Source organism: Phyllobates terribilis, unplaced genomic scaffold (genome assembly GCF_046119375.1).
Source record: "Phyllobates terribilis strain yellow unplaced genomic scaffold, ASM4611937v1 Scaffold_108__1_contigs__length_5656254, whole genome shotgun sequence".
Lineage (NCBI taxonomy): Eukaryota > Metazoa > Chordata > Amphibia > Anura > Dendrobatidae > Phyllobates > Phyllobates terribilis.
Genome location: NW_027362868.1, coordinates 2,339,798 through 2,365,956, shown reverse-complemented (window position 1 = coordinate 2,365,956; position 26,159 = coordinate 2,339,798). Strand labels below are relative to the sequence as shown.

General features: G+C 45.2%; 15 non-coding genes and 1 pseudogene across 15 annotated transcripts; all 16 read right to left on the bottom strand.

Annotated features, from left to right (window-relative positions):
- Nucleotides 1-1,296: 1,296 nt before the first annotated feature.
- LOC141200877 (U2 spliceosomal RNA) lies at nucleotides 1,297-1,480 on the bottom strand. The gene has a single exon (XR_012272575.1). It is a non-coding gene; the product is annotated as a U2 spliceosomal RNA (small nuclear RNA).
- A 6,308-nt stretch (nucleotides 1,481-7,788) lies between these two features.
- On the bottom strand, nucleotides 7,789-7,979 carry LOC141199606 (U2 spliceosomal RNA). Its single transcript, XR_012271355.1, has one exon. It is a non-coding gene; the product is annotated as a U2 spliceosomal RNA (small nuclear RNA).
- Nucleotides 7,980-9,100: 1,121 nt separating this feature from the next.
- LOC141199605 (U2 spliceosomal RNA) lies at nucleotides 9,101-9,291 on the bottom strand. Its single transcript, XR_012271354.1, has one exon. It is a non-coding gene; the product is annotated as a U2 spliceosomal RNA (small nuclear RNA).
- A 1,122-nt stretch (nucleotides 9,292-10,413) lies between these two features.
- LOC141199604 (U2 spliceosomal RNA) lies at nucleotides 10,414-10,604 on the bottom strand. The gene has a single exon (XR_012271352.1). It is a non-coding gene; the product is annotated as a U2 spliceosomal RNA (small nuclear RNA).
- Nucleotides 10,605-11,724: 1,120 nt separating this feature from the next.
- Nucleotides 11,725-11,915, bottom strand: LOC141200612 (U2 spliceosomal RNA). Its single transcript, XR_012272328.1, has one exon. It is a non-coding gene; the product is annotated as a U2 spliceosomal RNA (small nuclear RNA).
- Nucleotides 11,916-13,034: 1,119 nt separating this feature from the next.
- Nucleotides 13,035-13,225, bottom strand: LOC141199603 (U2 spliceosomal RNA). Its single transcript, XR_012271351.1, has one exon. It is a non-coding gene; the product is annotated as a U2 spliceosomal RNA (small nuclear RNA).
- Nucleotides 13,226-14,342: 1,117 nt separating this feature from the next.
- Nucleotides 14,343-14,533, bottom strand: LOC141200244 (U2 spliceosomal RNA). The gene has a single exon (XR_012271969.1). It is a non-coding gene; the product is annotated as a U2 spliceosomal RNA (small nuclear RNA).
- Nucleotides 14,534-15,652: 1,119 nt separating this feature from the next.
- LOC141200257 (U2 spliceosomal RNA) lies at nucleotides 15,653-15,843 on the bottom strand. The gene has a single exon (XR_012271982.1). It is a non-coding gene; the product is annotated as a U2 spliceosomal RNA (small nuclear RNA).
- Nucleotides 15,844-16,965: 1,122 nt separating this feature from the next.
- LOC141199602 (U2 spliceosomal RNA) lies at nucleotides 16,966-17,156 on the bottom strand. Its single transcript, XR_012271350.1, has one exon. It is a non-coding gene; the product is annotated as a U2 spliceosomal RNA (small nuclear RNA).
- A 1,121-nt stretch (nucleotides 17,157-18,277) lies between these two features.
- LOC141199601 (U2 spliceosomal RNA) lies at nucleotides 18,278-18,468 on the bottom strand. The gene has a single exon (XR_012271349.1). It is a non-coding gene; the product is annotated as a U2 spliceosomal RNA (small nuclear RNA).
- Nucleotides 18,469-19,588: 1,120 nt separating this feature from the next.
- On the bottom strand, nucleotides 19,589-19,779 carry LOC141199600 (U2 spliceosomal RNA). Its single transcript, XR_012271348.1, has one exon. It is a non-coding gene; the product is annotated as a U2 spliceosomal RNA (small nuclear RNA).
- A 1,120-nt stretch (nucleotides 19,780-20,899) lies between these two features.
- On the bottom strand, nucleotides 20,900-21,090 carry LOC141200422 (U2 spliceosomal RNA). Its single transcript, XR_012272143.1, has one exon. It is a non-coding gene; the product is annotated as a U2 spliceosomal RNA (small nuclear RNA).
- Nucleotides 21,091-22,212: 1,122 nt separating this feature from the next.
- Nucleotides 22,213-22,399, bottom strand: LOC141200955 (U2 spliceosomal RNA). The gene has a single exon (XR_012272625.1). It is a non-coding gene; the product is annotated as a U2 spliceosomal RNA (small nuclear RNA).
- Nucleotides 22,400-23,192: 793 nt separating this feature from the next.
- LOC141201047 (U2 spliceosomal RNA) lies at nucleotides 23,193-23,284 on the bottom strand (annotated as a pseudogene).
- Nucleotides 23,285-24,405: 1,121 nt separating this feature from the next.
- On the bottom strand, nucleotides 24,406-24,596 carry LOC141199599 (U2 spliceosomal RNA). Its single transcript, XR_012271347.1, has one exon. It is a non-coding gene; the product is annotated as a U2 spliceosomal RNA (small nuclear RNA).
- A 1,119-nt stretch (nucleotides 24,597-25,715) lies between these two features.
- Nucleotides 25,716-25,906, bottom strand: LOC141199597 (U2 spliceosomal RNA). Its single transcript, XR_012271345.1, has one exon. It is a non-coding gene; the product is annotated as a U2 spliceosomal RNA (small nuclear RNA).
- Between the last annotated feature and the right edge of the window lie 253 nt (nucleotides 25,907-26,159).

Sequence of the window (26,159 nt, the reverse complement as noted above, 5' to 3'; positions counted from 1 at the left end):
TGGGGGATCGCTGCCCGTTACCCTAGGACTAATCCCTCTCCCTAATAGCAGCAGGCAGGTGAAGCCCACCGAAGTGGACGATCCTGCCAGGCCAAGGAGAGGGGTACCTGAGTGCCCTTCAACTGAAACCTCCTGCTGTGAAGCACTTGGTCTCAGCCAAAAGGCCGAGAAGCGATAACCAGAATTGGTTTCCGACTACGGTGCCACCCAAGGATTCTGAAAAGTCCATTTGTGGAGATGGCCACCTGGACTCCCGTTAAGAAGACATGCTGTCAACCTCTAGATCCCTCACATGCCTGCACTTTTTGGCTTGCTGCTGCTGCAATCCACGCGTTTTAGATCTGCATAACTCCACCTCTTTTAGCACAGTACCCTCAACCCCCGGCTGTTCCCACCCGCCTCAACACCGTTGGAAGGGAGGAGAACCAATTAAGGCGGGGGGGGGGTGGAACGAGCAGCTGTCTACCCTTAGCAGGAGGGTTGCTGATTAATTACCTCTCCTGCTGCTGCTGCTGCTGGCTGTCCAGCAGCAGACTGAAGGTGGCTGCTGCTGTGCGCAGGTATATAAAGGCTCAGAGCCTATTATGACACGCGCAGCCAGCGTTCCATTGCCACATTCCGTCTACTGCAGGCGGGTTACCTGGATGGCTGAATGTCACTGAGAAGCTCACAGAGACCGCCATAAGCAACAGTTTAAAAGAATGCCACAGACTAATCAACCAAACTTTTTGGGTTGGTTTCTCTTTTATAGTCTGCAGGCATTAAATGAAAGAAGTCAGTGTTCCAGCAGAGGGAGACAACGTTTCAGAAAAGGCATTGTAGCAAACCAAAAAAGAAATTTTAAGCGCAGCAGAGTAACCAGCTCACATACCTGTTAGCTCAGGTGAGTTTAAAAGGCTGCTGTTGATAACAAGGGCATTTGCTAAATAGATGGTGTGTGTGCAACAATATACTGAAAGGTCAATTATATTGTGCAGCTTATCTCACCACCTGTAGTTATTTAGGTGAAAGCTCCAAAATGCTTGCCTAATATGTCTGTTTATCCAAAAGGAAGTATAGAGGGAGAGCTAGATAGATAGCATTGCATTACATTACATTACATGGCAATGCAATGCACAGTTGCTGAAGTTGAACCAAAATGAGCTTGTCATCTGGCTTCTGCAACTTTTAACATGAAAAATCCAATGAGGAGAAGAAAAGCAAAGCCAAAGAGTCCATCCCAAAATCCGACAAACAAGCAAAATGAACAAAAAGCATTGAATTCAATTCTTTCTGATTTTAGAAACTGCATTAAAGAAGGGGTGCACCGGTCCTGGAGATACTGCAATACCAGGTCAATGCGTGGAGTGGACAGAGCAAGCTCTTTTTCCATCTCCCTGTTCTAAAAATCCATTTAATATATGGTCCCCAGATAGGGGACGTATCAGATATTAAACTGATAAGAACAGATAAGGTTTCAACATAATTTTATTGTACATAAGTCAGATTACAAGACAATCAATGCGAAACCTTTCAAGTACAAAAAAACCCATAAAAACATTTGACAATTATACATTACAGAGAATAATCAATATAAAATAGAATTCCACATATAAAAGCACCATCTACGGTTCGCTTCCTTCTTGCCCATATCTTTTACATTTTTTAAATAATAAACATACATTTCACTAAAAGCCAGTTTAATACAATCAAGCACAGAAATAAAATCACGATTAAACAATAAAATATTCCTTGCTTTCCAAATTGCATTCTTGGCACAGTTTATTATACACCAGCAGATTTCAGATTGGTATGCAGTAGGGCAATTAAAAAGTCCGTATAAAACATATTCATAATAAAAGTCCTTTAAACCGCAAACCCACTTTAAAAGAATCCCAAATTTCCCCCAGAGTTCTTGTGCAAAGGTGCAGTTCCAAAAAAGGTGCATAACGGTCTCATCACAATGGCAAGAGTCTCTTGGGCATTTTGCCCGTGCCACCAGGCCTCTCCGGTGTTGGAATTCTCTGGTTGGGAGGCACTGGTGGACGGACATCCAGGCAAGGTCTTTATGGACATTGGCGAGGAACTTCCCGAAGACATTCCTCCACACACGTTTGGATCTGTTCCATGAGTAGTTGCAAACTGGGGATGTCTCTTCTTCTCTCCTCAAATGGACAAATAGCTTCTTCCGGTCCAGAAGGATGTCAGCTCCAAGGTCTTTTAAATTATGAGTCTTTGCAACTTTTTCTAAAATAATAAGGTGCTTTGGTGGACACAATAAAACAGGCGCTGATAAGGATGGCCTAAACCATCTCTTAAAGATAAAACCACACGTGTATTTTAAAAACAGGCCAAAAGTACTATCAGACTTAAAAGCTTTAAAACAAAAACAGAAAAAATTTACATATAAAAACAGGCGAAGATCGGGAACATCTTTTCCTCCATTCTGCTTTCTCTTATACATTTCTGATCGTTTAAGCTTTTCCATTTTAGAGCCCCATATAAACATAAAAATACAACGAGTTAGTTTTTTTAGCATTAAGTCAGAGGGAGGATACACCATGGCAATATATAAAATCATAGGTAATAAATCAGATTTAATAACAAGGACTTTCCCTTCGATCGAAAGATTCCTCAGGGTCCAAAAGGAAAGTTTCTTTGCCATTTTATCTTGAACCTCTCCCCAACTCACAAGCCCATCATTATATGCATCAAATACAACCCCTAAAATTTTCACATTGTCATATTTCACATTAACAGTCGGTAAGTCATTTCTATCCCAGGCACCCATAATCAAACACTCAGTTTTATTAAAATTCATTTTAAAACCAGAAGCTTGACTAAAAAGATTGGTGCACAATACTACTCTCCGGAGTGAAGCAGGATCAGTGCAAATAGCCGTCACGTCATCCATATATCCAAGCACTTTAACCTGAGCCCCTCCCCCTCCTGGGACAGGAACCCCCCGGACTACCTTGTCTTTCCGGATCATGCATAAAAGGGGTTCCATAGCGCAAATAAACAGAATTGGGGATAATGGACATCCCTGCTTCACTCCGGATTCCAGTGGGATAAAATCAGTTAAAAAACCATTGACAGAGATTTGTGAAAACATATTATTATATAAACTCTTAATGCGAGATAAAAACCAGTCTGGGATTGCCATTTGTTTTAAAACTTTAAAAAGATATTCATGAGAAACCCTGTCAAACGCTTTCTCAAAGTCTAGCGCCAACAGGGCCAGCCCTTGATCCCTGTCTTTACTGTACCATATTACGTCTCTGATCGCATTTAGGGTCTCTGTAATACTCCTCCCTGGTACACCACATACTTGTTCGGGTTGTATTAACACATTAATAACAGTTTTAAAACGACATGCAATAATCTTAGCTAAAGCCTTGTAATCCATGTTAAGGAGGGTGATAGGTCTCCAATTTTTGAGGTCGTCCCGAGCGCCCTTCTTCTTGTATATTAAGGACACTATCCCCCTCCTCCATGACTTGGGTAACTTATCACACAAAAAAACCTCTTTAAAAAGTGCTAAAAGATCCTCTTTTAAAATATCCCAAAAGGATAAATAAAATTCCACAGGAAGGCCATCAGCTCCTGGGGCTTTCCCTCTTGAAAAACTTTTAAAAACACTAAAAAGTTCTTCTAAAGTAATATCTTTTGTTAAAAACCCCTGATCTGCAGAATTTAGCCTAAAATCCAGGACATTAAGAGCATCTTGTAAAAACACATTATTAACACTTTTTTTGCTAAAAAGGTTTCTATAAAAATTAAAAGCTACCCTCTTCATACCTTGTATTGTGCTATCTCCATCTAGGCAGGTAATCGTTTCTTTCCTCTCCACCACTTTTTTGAAAAAGAAACGTGTACACTTTTCCCCTTCTTCTAAAAATTGCACCTTAGAATTAAATATTATTTCCTTCCCTTTTTGTTCAAGGTATGACTGTATCTCATTTTTAAGGCTTACAATATCATCATGCACCTCTAAGCCTATCTCTTTGAATTTAAGGAGAGTCTGCAGTCTAGTATTCAAATTTGCATAGCCCTGCTTCTTCTGCCTCGCCTTCCTCTTCCCAGCCCTGATAAAAAAATGTTGGATCTTGTCTTTAATCCCTTCCCACCAGGACAGCATTTTAAAATATGGGGGTTTGAGCTGCCTCCATTGTTGGTACTTTTTGATAAAATCTGACCTTACCAGGGGGTCTTCCAATAGGTGTACCCCCAGGCGCCACAACCCTCTATTCACCTTTAGTTCCCCCTGGTATTCTATCTCTAATTTTAATATGTTATGGTCAGAAAATAAATTAGGAATTAAAACAAAATATACAGGGCTAAAAGTTTCAGATAAAAAGATAAAATCGATCCTGGAGGTCACTCCCCGACCGGACCACGTAAATCCCGGGTCCGTCGGCGATAGCGACCTCCAGGCATCGCGCAACTTAAAATCTGTCTGCAAATTACTTAATAAAAAACATGATTTATCTAATTTACGGATTGGGTCACCTCCTCCTCGGCGCTCATTTACACTGAGGCAATTAAAGTCCCCAGCTACCAAAAGAGGAGATGACCCTACACAGAACAACGGTAAAATCTCAAACAATTGTATCCGCTCTTGTTTATCTGGAGGGGCATACACATTTATAACACGAAAGTTAAAATTATTAAAACATAAATGTACTAATATAGCTCTGCCGGGCACAATCTCAGTGACAGAGGAGATTATAAAAGCATTACCTCGGCAGAGCAGACCCACACCAGCTGATTTATTCTCATTAGAGCCGGACCAAATGGAGGGCCCTAGTTTCCAGTCTTTCTTTAGCTCATTATACCGTAGTCCGTGTTGCAGACCGCATTCCTGTAGGAAACAAATATCAAAGTCTAATGTTTTGAAAAAATCAAAGAGAGCAGCCCTGCGGACAGGGCTCTTTAAAGATCTCACATTGAGTGAGAGACACTTAATAGATGGCATTTGTGTCATGGGGGAGGGGAGTCATCCATTATATCCCCTGCAGACCCCGTCAAGCTCTCGAGTGTTGAGGAGAAGCAGAGAATATTCTGGGGGTCCGAACCGGATATCGGATACCCGGAGGAACCGGGTTGCCATATATCGTCCCTGGCAAGGCACACATCAGGCGAGTCTGGATTAAATGCCGGAGGATCGTCCGCTCTCAACTTTTTGCCACACGGCTCAATCACGTCGCTCGTGCAGTCATCCTCCGCTATTGCTGTGTGGCCTCTCACTTCCTGAAGACTCTCCAGGTCAGACATGAAAACCTCACCATCATTGCCACCTGCTGGACAAAGAACCGTGGTCTGCTGGCACGAGTCCCTAGGTATGTCTGGGGTCTTCGACACAGAGCCCCCCACCGCCAACTCATTGGGGGCGCCCTGCTCCAACACACCAGGGACCATCGACGCAGTGGTCTTCTCCCTGACGGGAGAGTCCCTCTGCTCCGGTCTTTGGGTGGTCCGCCCTCCGCCCTTTTTCTGGGACTTCGCCACAGGAGGCTCTCCACGGGGGAGACCCGACTCCTGCTCCATCCTCTCCGTCTCCTTCCTCGCGCCCTTGACCTTCTCCGCCACCTCCTCTGTTGTGGAAACAGAAGGACGAGGCTCAGGTCCTTTACTGGTCTCCGGAACACGAACTGGTCCTTCCCGTGGCATAGGTCCTCCAGCAGCTTCCGCATATGTTCGGGTCTTGGTCTTCAGTGGGCACTCCCGAAATATATGGCCGTCCACGCCACAAAGGTTGCAAGAATCCTTATGGGGGCAATCCTTAAATAAATGTCCTAGTAGACCACAGTTATTACAACGGAATGCCTTGGACTCTGCACAATTGCTCTGGACATGCCCCATTTTCCCACAATTTCGACAGTACATAGGCATGCCAGCATAAAATAAATACCCCCGACTTTTCCCGATAGTGATAGTAGAGGGGGGGTGATGTGTTCCTCCATAGCCCTGGGGATCCTTCCGCAACCGCACAAGAAACCTCCGCTTCCCACCCCAGAAGCCAACAGAGTTCTTCACAGGCCCAATGTATCTCACCTCATCACAGTGACGGCTCAAACAGGTTTGGATGTCCTGCCTCTCCACAAAAGGGTTGGGAAAATACGTTGTTATTTGTACCTCCTCATGGACGAAAAGCAGGGAAAACACCAGGCCATCCATCTCATCTCTCCAACCATGCTCGTTCACCTTCTGGACCAACTGTTGGCAGCATCCTTGGTTCTTAAAAGTGATGGTATAAATACCTTTGAGTTCATTGTCCTGGAAGCAAAAGATGTCATCTCTGTCGAACTCCAGGATCCCAAGGAGGATGGTATTGCAGACGAAGCGGATACCTTTCTGCTCTCTGAAACTTTCCAAGACCTCGATACGGATTGTGTCCCTCATCCGGGGCTCTCCCGATGCAAAAGAAATTGTAGCAGGCATCCTTCCACGAAAGCGTACCAACTACAGAAGAAAAGAAAAAAGGCGTGAGCCTTTTTAAGGGATCGCAACACGTTGTAAGGGGACTAAGCCAGCTCCCTAATAGCAGCAGGGGGGTGAAGCCCCACCGTAAGGTGGGACGATCCCCCCAGGCCAAGGAGCCGGGTACCCCAAACACCTATCAGCCAAGACCAGATGCAATGCCTAAACACCACACCCAATCTTAGCCAAAAGGCCGAGAAGCGATAACCAGAATTGGTTTCCGACTACGGTGCCACCCAAGGATTCTGAAAAGTCCATTTGTGGAGATGGCCACCTGGAATCCCGTTAAGAAGACATGCTGTCAACCTCTAGATCCCTCACATGCCTGTACTTTTCGGCTTGCTGCTGCTGCAATCCATGCGTTTTAGATCTGCATAACTCCACCTCTTTTAGCACAGTACCCTCAACCCCCGGCTGTTCCCACCCGCCTCAACACCGTTGGAAGGGAGGAGAACCAATTAAGGCGGGGGGGGGGGTGGAACGAGCAGCTGTCTACCCTTAGCAGGAGGGTTGCTGATTAATTACCTCTCCTGCTGCTGCTGCTGCTGGCTGTCCAGCAGCAGATTGAAGGTGGCTGCTGCTGTGCGCAGGTATATAAAGGCTCAGTGCCTATTATGACACGCGCAGCCAGCGTTCCATTGCCACATTCCGTCTACTGCAGGCGGGATACCTGGATGGCTGAATGTCACTGAGAAGCTCACAGAGACCGCCATAAGCAACAGTTTAAAAGAATGCCACAGACTAATCAACCAAACTTTTTGGGTTGGTTTCTCTTTTATAGTCTGCAGGCATTAAATGAAAGAAGTCAGTGTTCCAGCAGAGGGAGACAACGTTTCAGAAAAGGCATTGTAGCAAACCAAAAAAGAAATTTTAAGCGCAGCAGAGTAACCAGCTCACATACCTGTTAGCTCAGGTGAGTTTAAAAGGCTGCTGTTGATAACAAGGGCATTTGCTAAATAGATGGTGTGTGTGCAACAATATACTGAAAGGTCAATTATATTGTGCAGCTTATCTCACCACCTGTAGTTATTTAGGTGAAAGCTCCAAAATGCTTGCCTAATATGTCTGTTTATCCAAAAGGAAGTATAGAGGGAGAGCTAGATAGATAGCATTGCATTACATTACATTACATGGCAATGCAATGCACAGTTGCTGAAGTTGAACCAAAATGAGCTTGTCATCTGGCTTCTGCAACTTTTAACATGAAAAATCCAATGAGGAGAAGAAAAGCAAAGCCAAAGAGTCCATCCCAAAATCCGACAAACAAGCAAAATGAACAAAAAGCATTGAATTCAATTCTTTCTGATTTTAGAAACTGCATTAAAGAAGGGGTGCACCGGTCCTGGAGATACTGCAATACCAGGTCAATGCGTGGAGTGGACAGAGCAAGCTCTTTTTCCATCTCCCTGTTCTAAAAATCCATTTAATATATGGTCCCCAGATAGGGGACGTATCAGATATTAAACTGATAAGAACAGATACTACACTTGATCTTAGCCAAAAGGCCGAGAAGCGATAACCAGAATTGGTTTCCGACTACGGTGCCACCCAAGGATTCTGAAAAGTCCATTTGTGGAGATGGCCACCTGGACTCCCGTTAAGAAGACATGCTGTCAACCTCTAGATCCCTCACATGCCTGCACTTTTCGGCTTGCTGCTGCTGCAATCCACGCGTTTTAGATCTGCATAACTCCACCTCTTTTAGCACAGTACCCTCAACCCCCGGCTGTTCCCACCCGCCTCAACACCGTTGGAAGGGAGGAGAACCAATTAAGGCGGGGGGGGGGGTGGAACGAGCAGCTGTCTACCCTTAGCAGGAGGGTTGCTGATTAATTACCTCTCCTGCTGCTGCTGCTGCTGGCTGTCCAGCAGCAGACTGAAGGTGGCTGCTGCTGTGCGCAGGTATATAAAGGCTCAGAGCCTATTATGACACGCGCAGCCAGCGTTCCATTGCCACATTCCGTCTACTGCAGGCGGGATACCTGGATGGCTGAATGTCACTGAGAAGCTCACAGAGACCGCCATAAGCAACAGTTTAAAAGAATGCCACAGACTAATCAACCAAACTTTTTGGGTTGGTTTCTCTTTTATAGTCTGCAGGCATTAAATGAAAGAAGTCAGTGTTCCAGCAGAGGGAGACAACGTTTCAGAAAAGGCATTGTAGCAAACCAAAAAAGAAATTTTAAGCGCAGCAGAGTAACCAGCTCACATACCTGTTAGCTCAGGTGAGTTTAAAAGGCTGCTGTTGATAACAAGGGCATTTGCTAAATAGATGGTGTGTGTGCAACAATATACTGAAAGGTCAATTATATTGTGCAGCTTATCTCACCACCTGTAGTTATTTAGGTGAAAGCTCCAAAATGCTTGCCTAATATGTCTGTTTATCCAAAAGGAAGTATAGAGGGAGAGCTAGATAGATAGCATTGCATTACATTACATTACATGGCAATCCAATGCACAGTTGCTGAAGTTGAACCAAAATGAGCTTGTCATCTGGCTTCTGCAACTTTTAACATGAAAAATCCAATGAGGAGAAGAAAAGCAAAGCCAAAGAGTCCATCCCAAAATCCGACAAACAAGCAAAATGAACAAAAAGCATTGAATTCAATTCTTTCTGATTTTAGAAACTGCATTAAAGAAGGGGTGCACCGGTCCTGGAGATACTGCAATACCAGGTCAATGCGTGGAGTGGACAGAGCAAGCTCTTTTTCCATCTCCCTGTTCTAAAAATCCATTTAATATATGGTCCCCAGATAGGGGACGTATCAGATATTAAACTGATAAGAACAGATACTACACTTGATCTTAGCCAAAAGGCCGAGAAGCGATAACCAGAATTGGTTTCCGACTACGGTGCCACCCAAGGATTCTGAAAAGTCCATTTGTGGAGATGGCCACCTGGACTCCCGTTAAGAAGACATGCTGTCAACCTCTAGATCCCTCACATGCCTGCACTTTTCGGCTTGCTGCTGCTGCAATCCACGCGTTTTAGATCTGCATAACTCCACCTCTTTTAGCACAGTACCCTCAACCCCCGGCTGTTCCCACCCGCCTCAACACCGTTGGAAGGGAGGAGAACCAATTAAGGCGGGGGGGGGGGGTGGAACGAGCAGCTGTCTACCCTTAGCAGGAGGGTTGCTGATTAATTACCTCTCCTGCTGCTGCTGCTGCTGGCTGTCCAGCAGCAGACTGAAGGTGGCTGCTGCTGTGCGCAGGTATATAAAGGCTCAGAGCCTATTATGACACGCGCAGCCAGCGTTCCATTGCCACATTCCGTCTACTGCAGGCGGGATACCTGGATGGCTGAATGTCACTGAGAAGCTCACAGAGACCGCCATAAGCAACAGTTTAAAAGAATGCCACAGACTAATCAACCAAACTTTTTGGGTTGGTTTCTCTTTTATAGACTGCAGGCATTAAATGAAAGAAGTCAGTGTTCCAGCAGAGGGAGACAACGTTTCAGAAAAGGCATTGTAGCAAACCAAAAAAGAAATTTTAAGCGCAGCAGAGTAACCAGCTCACATACCTGTTAGCTCAGGTGAGTTTAAAAGGCTGCTGTTGATAACAAGGGCATTTGCTAAATAGATGGTGTGTGTGCAACAATATACTGAAAGGTCAATTATATTGTGCAGCTTATCTCACCACCTGTAGTTATTTAGGTGAAAGCTCCAAAATGCTTGCCTAATATGTCTGTTTATCCAAAAGGAAGTATAGAGGGAGAGCTAGATAGATAGCATTGCATTACATTACATTACATGGCAATGCAATGCACAGTTGCTGAAGTTGAACCAAAATGAGCTTGTCATCTGGCTTCTGCAACTTTTAACATGAAAAATCCAATGAGGAGAAGAAAAGCAAAGCCAAAGAGTCCATCCCAAAATCCGACAAACAAGCAAAATGAACAAAAAGCATTGAATTCAATTCTTTCTGATTTTAGAAACTGCATTAAAGAAGGGGTGCACCGGTCCTGGAGATACTGCAATACCAGGTCAATGCGTGGAGTGGACAGAGCAAGCTCTTTTTCCATCTCCCTGTTCTAAAAATCCATTTAATATATGGTCCCCAGATAGGGGACGTATCAGATATTAAACTGATAAGAACAGATACTACACTTGATCTTAGCCAAAAGGCCGAGAAGCGATAACCAGAATTGGTTTCCGACTACGGTGCCACCCAAGGATTCTGAAAAGTCCATTTGTGGAGATGGCCACCTGGACTCCCGTTAAGAAGACATGCTGTCAACCTCTAGATCCCTCACATGCCTGCACTTTTCGGCTTGCTGCTGCTGCAATCCACGCGTTTTAGATCTGCATAACTCCACCTCTTTTAGCACAGTACCCTCAACCCCCGGCTGTTCCCACCCGCCTCAACACCGTTGGAAGGGAGGAGAACCAATTAAGGCGGGGGGGGGGTGGAACGAGCAGCTGTCTACCCTTAGCAGGAGGGTTGCTGATTAATTACCTCTCCTGCTGCTGCTGCTGCTGGCTGTCCAGCAGCAGACTGAAGGTGGCTGCTGCTGTGCGCAGGTATATAAAGGCTCAGAGCCTATTATGACACGCGCAGCCAGTGTTCCATTGCCACATTCCGTCTACTGCAGGCGGGATACCTGGATGGCTGAATGTCACTGAGAAGCTCACAGAGACCGCCATAAGCAACAGTTTAAAAGAATGCCACAGACTAATCAACCAAACTTTTTGGGTTGGTTTCTCTTTTATAGTCTGCAGGCATTAAATGAAAGAAGTCAGTGTTCCAGCAGAGGGAGACAACGTTTCAGAAAAGGCATTGTAGCAAACCAAAAAAGAAATTTTAAGCGCAGCAGAGTAACCAGCTCACATACCTGTTAGCTCAGGTGAGTTTAAAAGGCTGCTGTTGATAACAAGGGCATTTGCTAAATAGATGGTGTGTGTGCAACAATATACTGAAAGGTCAATTATATTGTGCAGCTTATCTCACCACCTGTAGTTATTTAGGTGAAAGCTCCAAAATGCTTGCATAATATGTCTGTTTATCCAAAAGGAAGTATAGAGGGAGAGCTAGATAGATAGCATTGCATTACATTACATTACATGGCAATGCAATGCACAGTTGCTGAAGTTGAACCAAAATGAGCTTGTCATCTGGCTTCTGCAACTTTTAACATGAAAAATCCAATGAGGAGAAGAAAAGCAAAGCCAAAGAGTCCATCCCAAAATCCGACAAACAAGCAAAATGAACAAAAAGCATTGAATTCAATTCTTTCTGATTTTAGAAACTGCATTAAAGAAGGGGTGCACCGGTCCTGGAGATACTGCAATACCAGGTCAATGCGTGGAGTGGACAGAGCAAGCTCTTTTTCCATCTCCCTGTTCTAAAAATCCATTTAATATATGGTCCCCAGATAGGGGACGTATCAGATATTAAACTGATAAGAACAGATACTACACTTGATCTTAGCCAAAAGACCGAGAAGCGATAACCAGAATTGGTTTCCGACTACGGTGCCACCCAAGGATTCTGAAAAGTCCATTTGTGGAGATGGCCACCTGGACTCCCGTTAAGAAGACATGCTGTCAACCTCTAGATCCCTCACATGCCTGCACTTTTCGGCTTGCTGCTGCTGCAATCCACGCGTTTTAGATCTGCATAACTCCACCTCTGTTAGCACAGTACCCTCAACCCCCGGCTGTTCCCACCCGCCTCAACACCGTTGGAAGGGAGGAGAACCAATTAAGGCGGGGGGGGGGGGTGGAACGAGCAGCTGTCTACCCTTAGCAGGAGGGTTGCTGATTAATTACCTCTCCTGCTGCTGCTGCTGGCTGTCCAGCAGCAGACTGAAGGTGGCTGCTGCTGTGCGCAGGTATATAAAGGCTCAGAGCCTATTATGACACGCGCAGCCAGCGTTCCATTGCCACATTCCGTCTACTGCAGGCGGGATACCTGGATGGCTGAATGTCACTGAGAAGCTCACAGAGACCGCCATAAGCAACAGTTTAAAAGAATGCCACAGACTAATCAACCAAACTTTTTGGGTTGGTTTCTCTTTTATAGTCTGCAGGCATTAAATGAAAGAAGTCAGTGTTCCAGCAGAGGGAGACAACGTTTCAGAAAAGGCATTGTAGCAAACCAAAAAAGAAATTTTAAGCGCAGCAGAGTAACCAGCTCACATACCTGTTAGCTCAGGTGAGTTTAAAAGGCTGCTGTTGATAACAAGGGCATTTGCTAAATAGATGGTGTGTGTGCAACAATATACTGAAAGGTCAATTATATTGTGCAGCTTATCTCACCACCTGTAGTTATTTAGGTGAAAGCTCCAAAATGCTTGCCTAATATGTCTGTTTATCCAAAAGGAAGTATAGAGGGAGAGCTAGATAGATAGCATTGCATTACATTACATTACATGGCAATGCAATGCACAGTTGCTGAAGTTGAACCAAAATGAGCTTGTCATCTGGCTTCTGCAACTTTTAACATGAAAAATCCAATGAGGAGAAGAAAAGCAAAGCCAAAGAGTCCATCCCAAAATCCAACAAACAAGCAAAATGAACAAAAAGCATTGAATTCAATTCTTTCTGATTTTAGAAACTGCATTAAAGAAGGGGTGCACCGGTCCTGGAGATACTGCAATACCAGGTCAATGCGTGGAGTGGACAGAGCAAGCTCTTTTTCCATCTCCCTGTTCTAAAAATCCATTTAATATATGGTCCCCAGATAGGGGACGTATCAGATATTAAACTGATAAGAACAGATACTACACTTGATCTTAGCCAAAAGGCCGAGAAGCGATAACCAGAATTGGTTTCCGACTACGGTGCCACCCAAGGATTCTGAAAAGTCCATTTGTGGAGATGGCCACCTGGACTCCCGTTAAGAAGACATGCTGTCAACCTCTAGATCCCTCACATGCCTGCACTTTTCGGCTTGCTGCTGCTGCAATCCACGCGTTTTAGATCTGCATAACTCCACCTCTTTTAGCACAGTACCCTCAACCCCCGGCTGTTCCCACCCGCCTCAACACCGTTGGAAGGGAGGAGAACCAATTAAGGCGGGGGGGGGGTGGAACGAGCAGCTGTCTACCCTTAGCAGGAGGGTTGCTGATTAATTACCTCTCCTGCTGCTGCTGCTGGCTGTCCAGCAGCAGACTGAAGGTGGCTGCTGCTGTGCGCAGGTATATAAAGGCTCAGAGCCTATTATGACACGCGCAGCCAGCGTTCCATTGCCACATTCCGTCTACTGCAGGCGGGATACCTGGATGGCTGAATGTCACTGAGAAGCTCACAGAGACCGCCATAAGCAACAGTTTAAAAGAATGCCACAGACTAATCAACCAAACTTTTTGGGTTGGTTTCTCTTTTATAGTCTGCAGGCATTAAATGAAAGAAGTCAGTGTTCCAGCAGAGGGAGACAACGTTTCAGAAAAGGCATTGTAGCAAACCAAAAAAGAAATTTTAAGCGCAGCAGAGTAACCAGCTCACATACCTGTTAGCTCAGGTGAGTTTAAAAGGCTGCTGTTGATAACAAGGGCATTTGCTAAATAGATGGTGTGTGTGCAACAATATACTGAAAGGTCAATTATATTGTGCAGCTTATCTCACCACCTGTAGTTATTTAGGTGAAAGCTCCAAAATGCTTGCCTAATATGTCTGTTTATCCAAAAGGAAGTATAGAGGGAGAGCTAGATAGATAGCATTGCATTACATTACATTACATGGCAATGCAATGCACAGTTGCTGAAGTTGAACCAAAATGAGCTTGTCATCTGGCTTCTGCAACTTTTAACATGAAAAATCCAATGAGGAGAAGAAAAGCAAAGCCAAAGAGTCCATCCCAAAATCCGACAAACAAGCAAAATGAACAAAAAGCATTGAATTCAATTCTTTCTGATTTTAGAAAATGCATTAAAGAAGGGGTGCACCGGTCCTGGAGATACTGCAATACCAGGTCAATGCATGGAGTGGACAGAGCAAGCTCTTTTTCCATCTCCCTGTTCTAAAAATCTATTTAATATATGGTCCCCAGATAGGGGACGTATCAGATATTAAACTGATAAGAACAGATACTACACTTGATCTTAGCCAAAAGGCCGAGAAGCGATAACCAGAATTGGTTTCCGACTACGGTGCCACCCAAGGATTCTGAAAAGTCCATTTGTGGAGATGGCCACCTGGACTCCCGTTAAGAAGACATGCTGTCAACCTCTAGATCCCTCACATGCCTGCACTTTTCGGCTTGCTGCTGCTGCAATCCACGCGTTTTAGATCTGCATAACTCCACCTCTTTTAGCACAGTACCCTCAACCCCCGGCTGTTCCCACCCGCCTCAACACCGTTGGAAGGGAGGAGAACCAATTAAGGCGGGGGGGGGTGGAACGAGCAGCTGTCTACCCTTAGCAGGAGGGTTGCTGATTAATTACCTCTCCTGCTGCTGCTGCTGCTGGCTGTCCAGCAGCAGACTGAAGGTGGCTGCTGCTGTGCGCAGGTATATAAAGGCTCAGAGCCTATTATGACACGCGCAGCCAGCGTTCCATTGCCACATTCTGTCTACTGCAGGCGGGATACCTGGATGGCTGAATGTCACTGAGAAGCTCACAGAGACCGCCATAAGCAACAGTTTAAAAGAATGCCACAGACTAATCAACCAAACTTTTTGGGTTGGTTTCTCTTTTATAGTCTGCAGGCATTAAATGAAAGAAGTCAGTGTTCCAGCAGAGGGAGACAACGTTTCAGAAAAGGCATTGTAGCAAACCAAAAAAGAAATTTTAAGCGCAGCAGAGTAACCAGCTCACATACCTGTTAGCTCAGGTGAGTTTAAAAGGCTGCTGTTGATAACAAGGGCATTTGCTAAATAGATGGTGTGTGTGCAACAATATACTGAAAGGTCAATTATATTGTGCAGCTTATCTCACCACCTGTAGTTATTTAGGTGAAAGCTCCAAAATGCTTGCCTAATATGTCTGTTTATCCAAAAGGAAGTATAGAGGGAGAGCTAGATAGATAGCATTGCATTACATTACATTACATGGCAATGCAATGCACAGTTGCTGAAGTTGAACCAAAATGAGCTTGTCATCTGGCTTCTGCAACTTTTAACATGAAAAATCCAATGAGGAGAAGAAAAGCAAAGCCAAAGAGTCCATCCCAAAATCCGACAAACAAGCAAAATGAACAAAAAGCATTGAATTCAATTCTTTCTGATTTTAGAAACTGCATTAAAGAAGGGGTGCACCGGTCCTGGAGATACTGCAATACCAGGTCAATGCGTGGAGTGGACAGAGCAAGCTCTTTTTCCATCTCCCTGTTCTAAAAATCCATTTAATATATGGTCCCCATATAGGGGACGTATCAGATATTAAACTGATAAGAACAGATACTACACTTGATCTTAGCCAAAAGGCCGAGAAGCGATAACCAGAATTGGTTTCCGACTACGGTGCCACCCAAGGATTCTGAAAAGTCCATTTGTGGAGATGGCCACCTGGACTCCCGTTAAGAAGACATGCTGTCAACCTCTAGATCCCTCACATGCCTGCACTTTTCGGCTTGCTGCTGCTGCAATCCACGCGTTTTAGATCTGCATAACTCCACCTCTTTTAGCACAGTACCCTCAACCCCCGGCTGTTCCCACCCGCCTCAACACCGTTGGAAGGGAGGAGAACCAATTAAGGCGGGGGGGGGGGGTGGAACGAGCAGCTGTCTACCCTTAGCAGGAGGGTTGCTGATTAATTACCTCTCCTGCTGCTGCTGCTGCTGGCTGTCCAGCAGCAGACTGAAGGTGGCTGCTGCTGTGCGCAGGTATATAAAGGCTCAGAGCCTATTATGACACGCGCAGCCAGCGTTCCATTGCCACATTCCGTCTACTGCAGGCGGGATACCTGGATGGCTGAATGTCACTGAGAAGCTCACAGAGACCGCCATAAGCAACAGTTTAAAAGAATGCCACAGACTAATCAACCAAACTTTTTGGGTTGGTTTCTCTTTTATAGTCTGCAGGCATTAAATGAAAGAAGTCAGTGTTCCAGCAGAGGGAGACAACGTTTCAGAAAAGGCATTGTAGCAAACCAAAAAAGAAATTTTAAGCGCAGCAGAGTAACCAGCTCACATACCTGTTAGCTCAGGTGAGTTTAAAAGGCTGCTGTTGATAACAAGGGCATTTGCTAAATAGATGGTGTGTGTGCAACAATATACTGAAAGGTCAATTATATTGTGCAGCTTATCTCACCACCTGTAGTTATTTAGGTGAAAGCTCCAAAATGCTTGCCTAATATGTCTGTTTATCCAAAAGGAAGTATAGAGGGAAAGCTAGATAGATAGCATTGCATTACATTACATTACATGGCAATGCAATGCACAGTTGCTGAAGTTGAACCAAAATGAGCTTGTCATCTGGCTTCTGCAACTTTTAACATGAAAAATCCAATGAGGAGAAGAAAAGCAAAGCCAAAGAGTCCATCCCAAAATCCGACAAACAAGCAAAATGAACAAAAAGCATTGAATTCAATTCTTTCTGATTTTAGAAACTGCATTAAAGAAGGGGTGCACCGGTCCTGGAGATACTGCAATACCAGGTCAATGCGTGGAGTGGACAGAGCAAGCTCTTTTTCCATCTCCCTGTTCTAAAAATCCATTTAATATATGGTCCCCAGATAGGGGACGTATCAGATATTAAACTGATAAGAACAGATACTACACTTGATCTTAGCCAAAAGGCCGAGAAGCGATAACCAGAATTGGTTTCCGACTACGGTGCCACCCAAGGATTCTGAAAAGTCCATTTGTGGAGATGGCCACCTGGACTCCCGTTAAGAAGACATGCTGTCAACCTCTAGATCCCTCACATGCCTGCACTTTTCGGCTTGCTGCTGCTGCAATCCACGCGTTTTAGATCTGCATAACTCCACCTCTTTTAGCACAGTACCCTCAACCCCCGGCTGTTCCCACCCGCCTCAACACCGTTGGAAGGGAGGAGAACCAATTAAGGCGGGGGGGGGGGGGGAACGAGCAGCTGTCTACCCTTAGCAGGAGGGTTGCTGATTAATTACCTCTCCTGCTGCTGCTGCTGCTGGCTGTCCAGCAGCAGACTGAAGGTGGCTGCTGCTGTGCGCAGATATATAAAGGCTCAGAGCCTATTATGACACGCGCAGCCAGCGTTCCATTGCCACATTCCGTCTACTGCAGGCGGGATACCTGGATGGCTGAATGTCACTGAGAAGCTCACAGAGACCGCCATAAGCAACAGTTTAAAAGAATGCCACAGACTAATCAACCAAACTTTTTGGGTTGGTTTCTCTTTTATAGTCTGCAGGCATTAAATGAAAGAAGTCAGTGTTCCAGCAGAGGGAGACAACGTTTCAGAAAAGGCATTGTAGCAAACCAAAAAAGAAATTTTAAGCGCAGCAGAGTAACCAGCTCACATACCTGTTAGCTCAGGTGAGTTTAAAAGGCTGCTGTTGATAACAAGGGCATTTGCTAAATAGATGGTGTGTGTGCAACAATATACTGAAAGGTCAATTATATTGTGCAGCTTGTCTCACCACCTGTAGTTATTTAGGTGAAAGCTCCAAAATGCTTGCCTAATATGTCTGTTTATCCAAAAGGAAGTATAGAGGGAGAGCTAGATAGATAGCATTGCATTACATTACATTACATGGCAATGCAATGCACAGTTGCTGAAGTTGAACCAAAATGAGCTTGTCATCTGGCTTCTGCAACTTTTAACATGAAAAATCCAATGAGGAGAAGAAAAGCAAAGCCAAAGAGTCCATCCCAAAATCCGACAAACAAGCAAAATGAACAAAAAGCATTGAATTCAATTCTTTCTGATTTTAGAAACTGCATTAAAGAAGGGGTGCACCGGTCCTGGAGATACTGCAATACCAGGTCAATGCGTGGAGTGGACAGAGCAAGCTCTTTTTCCATCTCCCTGTTCTAAAAATCCATTTAATATATGGTCCCCAGATAGGGGACGTATCAGATATTAAACTGATAAGAACAGATACTACACTTGATCTTAGCCAAAAGGCCGAGAAGCGATAACCAGAATTGGTTTCCGACTACGGTGCCACCCAAGGATTCTGAAAAGTCCATTTGTGGAGATGGCCACCTGGACTCCCGTTAAGAAGACATGCTGTCAACCTCTAGATCCCTCACATGCCTGCACTTTTCGGCTTGCTGCTGCTGCAATCCACGCGTTTTAGATCTGCATAACTCCACCTCTTTTAGCACAGTACCCTCAACCCCCGGCTGTTCCCACCCGCCTCAACACCGTTGGAAGGGAGGAGAACCAATTAAGGCGGGGGGGGGGTGGAACGAGCAGCTGTCTACCCTTAGCAGGAGGGTTGCTGATTAATTACCTCTCCTGCTGCTGCTGCTGCTGGCTGTCCAGCAGCAGACTGAAGGTGGCTGCTGCTGTGCGCAGGTATATAAAGGCTCAGAGCCTATTATGACACGCGCAGCCAGCGTTCCATTGCCACATTCCGTCTACTGCAGGCGGGATACCTGGATGGCTGAATGTCACTGAGAAGCTCACAGAGACCGCCATAAGCAACAGTTTAAAAGAATGCCACAGACTAATCAACCAAACTTTTTGGGTTGGTTTCTCTTTTATAGTCTGCAGGCATTAAATGAAAGAAGTCAGTGTTCCAGCAGAGGGAGACAACGTTTCAGAAAAGGCATTGTAGCAAACCAAAAAAGAAATTTTAAGCGCAGCAGAGTAACCAGCTCACATACCTGTTAGCTCAGGTGAGTTTAAAAGGCTGCTGTTGATAACAAGGGCATTTGCTAAATAGATGGTGTGTGTGCAACAATATACTGAAAGGTCAATTATATTGTGCAGCTTATCTCACCACCTGTAGTTATTTAGGTGAAAGCTCCAAAATGCTTGCCTAATATGTCTGTTTATCCAAAAGGAAGTATAGAGGGAGAGCTAGATAGATAGCATTGCATTACATTACATTACATGGCAATGCAATGCACAGTTGCTGAAGTTGAACCAAAATGAGCTTGTCATCTGGCTTCTGCAACTTTTAACATGAAAAATCCAATGAGGAGAAGAAAAGCAAAGCCAAAGAGTCCATCCCAAAATCCGACAAACAAGCAAAATGAACAAAAAGCATTGAATTCAATTCTTTCTGATTTTAGAAACTGCATTAAAGAAGGGGTGCACCGGTCCTGGAGATACTGCAATACCAGGTCAATGCGTGGAGTGGACAGAGCAAGCTCTTTTTCCATCTCCCTGTTCTAAAAATCCATTTAATATATGGTCCCCAGATAGGGGACGTATCAGATATTAAACTGATAAGAACAGATACTACACTTGATCTTAGCCAAAAGGCCGAGAAGCGATAACCAGAATTGGTTTCCGACTACGGTGCCACCCAAGGATTCTGAAAAGTCCATTTGTGGAGATGGCCACCTGGACTCCCGTTAAGAAGACATGCTGTCAACCTCTAGATCCCTCACATGCCTGCACTTTTCGGCTTGCTGCTGCTGCAATCCACGCGTTTTAGATCTGCATAACTCCACCTCTTTTAGCACAGTACCCTCAACCCCCGGCTGTTCCCACCCGCCTCAACACCGTTGGAAGGGAGGAGAACCAATTAAGGCGGGGGGGGGGTGGAACGAGCAGCTGTCTACCCTTAGCAGGAGGGTTGCTGATTAATTACCTCTCCTGCTGCTGCTGCAGCTGGCTGTCCAGCAGCAGACTGAAGGTGGCTGCTGCTGTGCGCAGGTTTATAAAGGCTCAGAGCCTATTATGACACGCGCAGCCAGCGTTCCATTGCCACATTCCGTCTACTGCAGGCGGGATACCTGGATGGCTGAATGTCACTGAGAAGCTCACAGAGACCGCCATAAGCAACAGTTTAAAAGAATGCCACAGACTAATCAACCAAACTTTTTGGGTTGGTTTCTCTTTTATAGTCTGCAGGCATTAAATGAAAGAAGTCAGTGTTCCAGCAGAGGGAGACAACGTTTCAGAAAAGGCATTGTAGCAAACCAAAAAAGAAATTTTAAGCGCAGCAGAGTAACCAGCTCACATACCTGTTAGCTCAGGTGAGTTTAAAAGGCTGCTGTTGATAACAAGGGCATTTGCTAAATAGATGGTGTGTGTGCAACAATATACTGAAAGGTCAATTATATTGTGCAGCTTATCTCACCACCTGTAGTTATTTAGGTGAAAGCTCCAAAATGCTTGCCTAATATGTCTGTTTATCCAAAAGGAAGTATAGAGGGAGAGCTAGATAGATAGCATTGCATTACATTACATTACATGGCAATGCAATGCACAGTTGCTGAAGTTGAACCAAAATGAGCTTGTCATCTGGCTTCTGCAACTTTTAACATGAAAAATCCAATGAGGAGAAGAAAAGCAAAGCCAAAGAGTCCATCCCAAAATCCGACAAACAAGCAAAATGAACAAAAAGCATTGAATTCAATTCTTTCTGATTTTAGAAACTGCATTAAAGAAGGGGTGCACCGGTCCTGGAGATACTGCAATACCAGGTCAATGCGTGGAGTGGACAAAGCAAGCTCTTTTTCCATCTCCCTGTTCTAAAAATCCATTTAATATATGGTCCCCAGATAGGGGACGTATCAGATATTAAACTGATAAGAACAGATACTACACTTGATCTTAGCCAAAAGGCCGAGAAGCGATAACCAGAATTGGTTTCCGACTACGGTGCCACCCAAGGATTCTGAAAAGTCCATTTGTGGAGATGGCCACCTGGACTCCCGTTAAGAAGACATGCTGTCAACCTCTAGATCCCTCACATGCCTGCACTTTTCGGCTTGCTGCTGCTGCAATCCACGCGTTTTAGATCTGCATAACTCCACCTCTTTTAGCACAGTACCCTCAACCCCCGGCTGTTCCCACCCGCCTCAACACCGTTGGAAGGGAGGAGAACCAATTAAGGCGGGGGGGGGGGGTGGAACGAGCAGCTGTCTACCCTTAGCAGGAGGGTTGCTGATTAATTACCTCTCCTGCTGCTGCTGCTGCTGGCTGTTCAGCAGCAGACTGAAGGTGGCTGCTGCTGTGCGCAGGTATATTAAGGCTCAGAGCCTATTATGACACGCGCAGCCAGCGTTCCATTGCCACATTCCGTCTACTGCAGGCGGGATACCTGGATGGCTGAATGTCACTGAGAAGCTCACAGAGACCGCCATAAGCAACAGTTTAAAAGAATGCCACAGACTAATCAACCAAACTTTTTGGGTTGGTTTCTCTTTTATAGTCTGCAGGCATTAAATGAAAGAAGTCAGTGTTCCAGCAGAGGGAGACAACGTTTCAGAAAAGGCATTGTAGCAAACCAAAAAAGAAATTTTAAGCGCAGCAGAGTAACCAGCTCACATACCTGTTAGCTCAGGTGAGTTTAAAAGGCTGCTGTTGATAACAAGGGCATTTGCTAAATAGATGGTGTGTGTGCAACAATATACTGAAAGGTCAATTATATTGTGCAGCTTATCTCACCACCTGTAGTTATTTAGGTGAAAGCTCCAAAATGCTTGCCTAATATGTCTGTTTATCCAAAAGGAAGTATAGAGGGAGAGCTAGATAGATAGCATTGCATTACATTACATTACATGGCAATGCAATGCACAGTTGCTGAAGTTGAACCAAAATGAGCTTGTCATCTGGCTTCTGCAACTTTTAACATGAAAAATCCAATGAGGAGAAGAAAAGCAAAGCCAAAGAGTCCATCCCAAAATCCGACAAACAAGCAAAATGAACAAAAAGCATTGAATTCAATTCTTTCTGATTTTAGAAACTGCATTAAAGAAGGGGTGCACCGGTCCTGGAGATACTGCAATACCAGGTCAATGCGTGGAGTGGACAGAGCAAGCTCTTTTTCCATCTCCCTGTTCTAAAAATCCATTTAATATATGGTCCCCAGATAGGGACGTATCAGATATTAAACTGATAAGAACAGATTTTTTTTTTTTTTTTTTTTTATCGAAAGCCCGAATTCGTGTACAAAACCCGAGTGCGCTTAAAAAAGTGACAAGTGCCACAAAAAAAGTGCACTAGGATGCTGGTCTTCTTGAAACCCTCTCCAAAAGGAGAAGGGTCCCCCAAACCATTCCCCGTCCCTTCGAGCCAAAAGGCCACAGCGAGGAACAGGGACAAAAAGCCACCTCCAGCCGAAGCCAGAGGCGACCCAATCTTACCCCCAGCACCTGCCCGAGTTCTCACCCGAGCATGGCACTGGGAGCCAAAGACTGTGCTCCCCTCCCGGAAGAGGGGAGCCAACAACGCTCTCCTCCCGAAAGAGGAGAGCCAGGGGGGTTCAGGGGGGAGCGGAACCTGATGGCCACACACTCCCCCCCTAGACCTGCCAAGAGAGGAACCCGTAAGGGAACCGCATCCCGACAAAATCCTAGTAGGACGTGACACACGTGAATAAGTGGACACACAGTGACAAAGAAATTAAAGAAATAGTGAAGGTTTCACAGTATAATACTGCCCGGACCTTCGACCGGGAATTGAAAAATTCCCCATCCTAAGGCCAGAAGGCCCGGAATAAGGGTGTGTGCGAAGAAAGAAAATTTGAAGTGCTTGTGCAAATGTGCCATAAACTCAAGTGGGGTTCCCAATCCCAGTGAGTTTAGGCACCCCAGGGTCACCACTCCTGGGGCACTTCACACTTCGGGCTTTCGATCTTCCCCGGCCCAATGGCGTCGATTATGGGGGCCATGCTTTCCACCAGATGACTATATTAGCCACCTGGCGTACTAACAAGCGCCTAAACCCCAGTGTGCATAATGTATCAATCTACTAGGGCGGCCAACATCCAAAACCGCCTTTTCGAAAGATACTACACTTGATCTTAGCCAAAAGGCCGAGAAGCGATAACCAGAATTGGTTTCCGACTACGGTGCCACCCAAGGATTCTGAAAAGTCCATTTGTGGAGATGGCCACCTGGACTCCCGTTAAGAAGACATGCTGTCAACCTCTAGATCCCTCACATGCCTGCACTTTTCGGCTTGCTGCTGCTGCAATCCACGCGTTTTAGATCTGCATAACTCCACCTCTTTTAGCACAGTACCCTCAACCCCCGGCTGTTCCCACCCGCCTCAACACCGTTGGAAGGGAGGAGAACCAATTAAGGCGGGGGGGGGGGTGGAACGAGCAGCTGTCTACCCTTAGCAGGAGGGTTGCTGATTAATTACCTCTCCTGCTGCTGCTGCTGCTGGCTGTCCAGCAGCAGACTGAAGGTGGCTGCTGCTGTGCGCAGGTATATAAAGGCTCAGAGCCTATTATGACACGCGCAGCCAGCGTTCCATTGCCACATTCCGTCTACTGCAGGCGGGATACCTGGATGGCTGAATGTCACTGAGAAGCTCACAGAAACCGCCATAAGCAACAGTTTAAAAGAATGCCACAGACTAATCAACCAAACTTTTTGGGTTGGTTTCTCTTTTATAGTCTGCAGGCATTAAATGAAAGAAGTCAGTGTTCCAGCAGAGGGAGACAACGTTTCAGAAAAGGCATTGTAGCAAACCAAAAAAGAAATTTTAAGCGCAGCAGAGTAACCAGCTCACATACCTGTTAGCTCAGGTGAGTTTAAAAGGCTGCTGTTGATAACAAGGGCATTTGCTAAATAGATGGTGTGTGTGCAACAATATACTGAAAGGTCAATTATATTGTGCAGCTTATCTCACCACCTGTAGTTATTTAGGTGAAAGCTCCAAAATGCTTGCCTAATATGCCTGTTTATCCAAAAGGAAGTATAGAGGGAGAGCTAGATAGATAGCATTGCATTACATTACATTACATGGCAATGCAATGCACAGTTGCTGAAGTTGAACCAAAATGAGCTTGTCATCTGGCTTCTGCAACTTTTAACATGAAAAATCCAATGAGGAGAAGAAAAGCAAAGCCAAAGAGTCCATCCCAAAATCCGACAAACAAGCAAAATGAACAAAAAGCATTGAATTCAATTCTTTCTGATTTTAGAAACTGCATTAAAGAAGGGGTGCACCGGTCCTGGAGATACTGCAATACCAGGTCAATGCGTGGAGTGGACAGAGCAAGCTCTTTTTCCATCTCCCTGTTCTAAAAATCCATTTAATATATGGTCCCCAGATAGGGGACGTATCAGATATTAAACTGATAAGAACAGATACTACACTTGATCTTAGCCAAAAGGCCGAGAAGCGATAACCAGAATTGGTTTCCGACTACGGTGCCACCCAAGGATTCTGAAAAGTCCATTTGTGGAGATGGCCACCTGGACTCCCGTTAAGAAGACATGCTGTCAACCTCTAGATCCCTCACATGCCTGCACTTTTCGGCTTGCTGCTGCTGCAATCCACGCGTTTTAGATCTGCATAACTGCACCTCTTTTAGCACAGTACCCTCAACCCCCGGCTGTTCCCACCCGTCTCAACACCGTTGGAAGGGAGGAGAACCAATTAAGGCGGGGGGGGGTGGAACGAGCAGCTGTCTACCCTTAGCAGGAGGGTTGCTGATTAATTACCTCTCCTGCTGCTGCTGCTGCTGGCTGTCCAGCAGCAGACTGAAGGTGGCTGCTGCTGTGCGCAGGTATATAAAGGCTCAGAGCCTATTATGACACGCGCAGCCAGCGTTCCATTGCCACATTCCGTCTACTGCAGGCGGGATACCTGGATGGCTGAATGTCACTGAGAAGCTCACAGAGACCGCCATAAGCAACAGTTTAAAAGAATGCCACAGACTAATCAACCAAACTTTTTGGGTTGGTTTCTCTTTTATAGTCTGCAGGCATTAAATGAAAGAAGTCAGTGTTCCAGCAGAGGGAGACAACGTTTCAGAAAAGGCATTGTAGCAAACCAAAAAAGAAATTTTAAGCGCAGCAGAGTAACCAGCTCACATACCTGTTAGCTCAGGTGAGTTTAAAAGGCTGCTGTTGATAACAAGGGCATTTGCTAAATAGATGGTGTGTGTGCAACAATATACTGAAAGGTCAATTATATTGTGCAGCTTATCTCACCACCTGTAGTTATTTAGGTGAAAGCTCCAAAATGCTTGCCTAATATGTCTGTTTATCCAAAAGGAAGTATAGAGGGAGAGCTAGATAGATAGCATTGCATTACATTACATTACATGGCAATGCAATGCACAGTTGCTGAAGTTGAACCAAAATGAGCTTGTCATCTGGCTTCTGCAACTTTTAACATGAAAAATCCAATGAGGAGAAGAAAAGCAAAGCCAAAGAGTCCATCCCAAAATCCGACAAACAAGCAAAATGAACAAAAAGCATTGAATTCAATTCTTTCTGATTTTAGAAACTGCATTAAAGAAGGGGTGCACCGGTCCTGGAGATACTGCAATACCAGGTCAATGCGTGGAGTGGACAGAGCAAGCTCTTTTTCCATCTCCCTGTTCTAAAAATCCATTTAATATATGGTCCCCAGATAGGGGACGTATCAGATATTAAACTGATAAGAACAGATACTACACTTGATCTTAGCCAAAAGGCCGAGAAGCGATAACCAGAATTGGTTTCCGACTACGGTGCCACCCAAGGATTCTGAAAAGTCCATTTGTGGAGATGGCCACCTGGACTCCCGTTAAGAAGACATGCTGTCAACCTCTAGATCCCTCACATGCCTGCACTTTTCGGCTTGCTGCTGCTGCAATCCACGCGTTTTAGATCTGCATAACTCCACCTCTTTTAGCACAGTACCCTCAACCCCCGGCTGTTCCCACCCGTCTCAACACCGTTGGAAGGGAGGAGAACCAA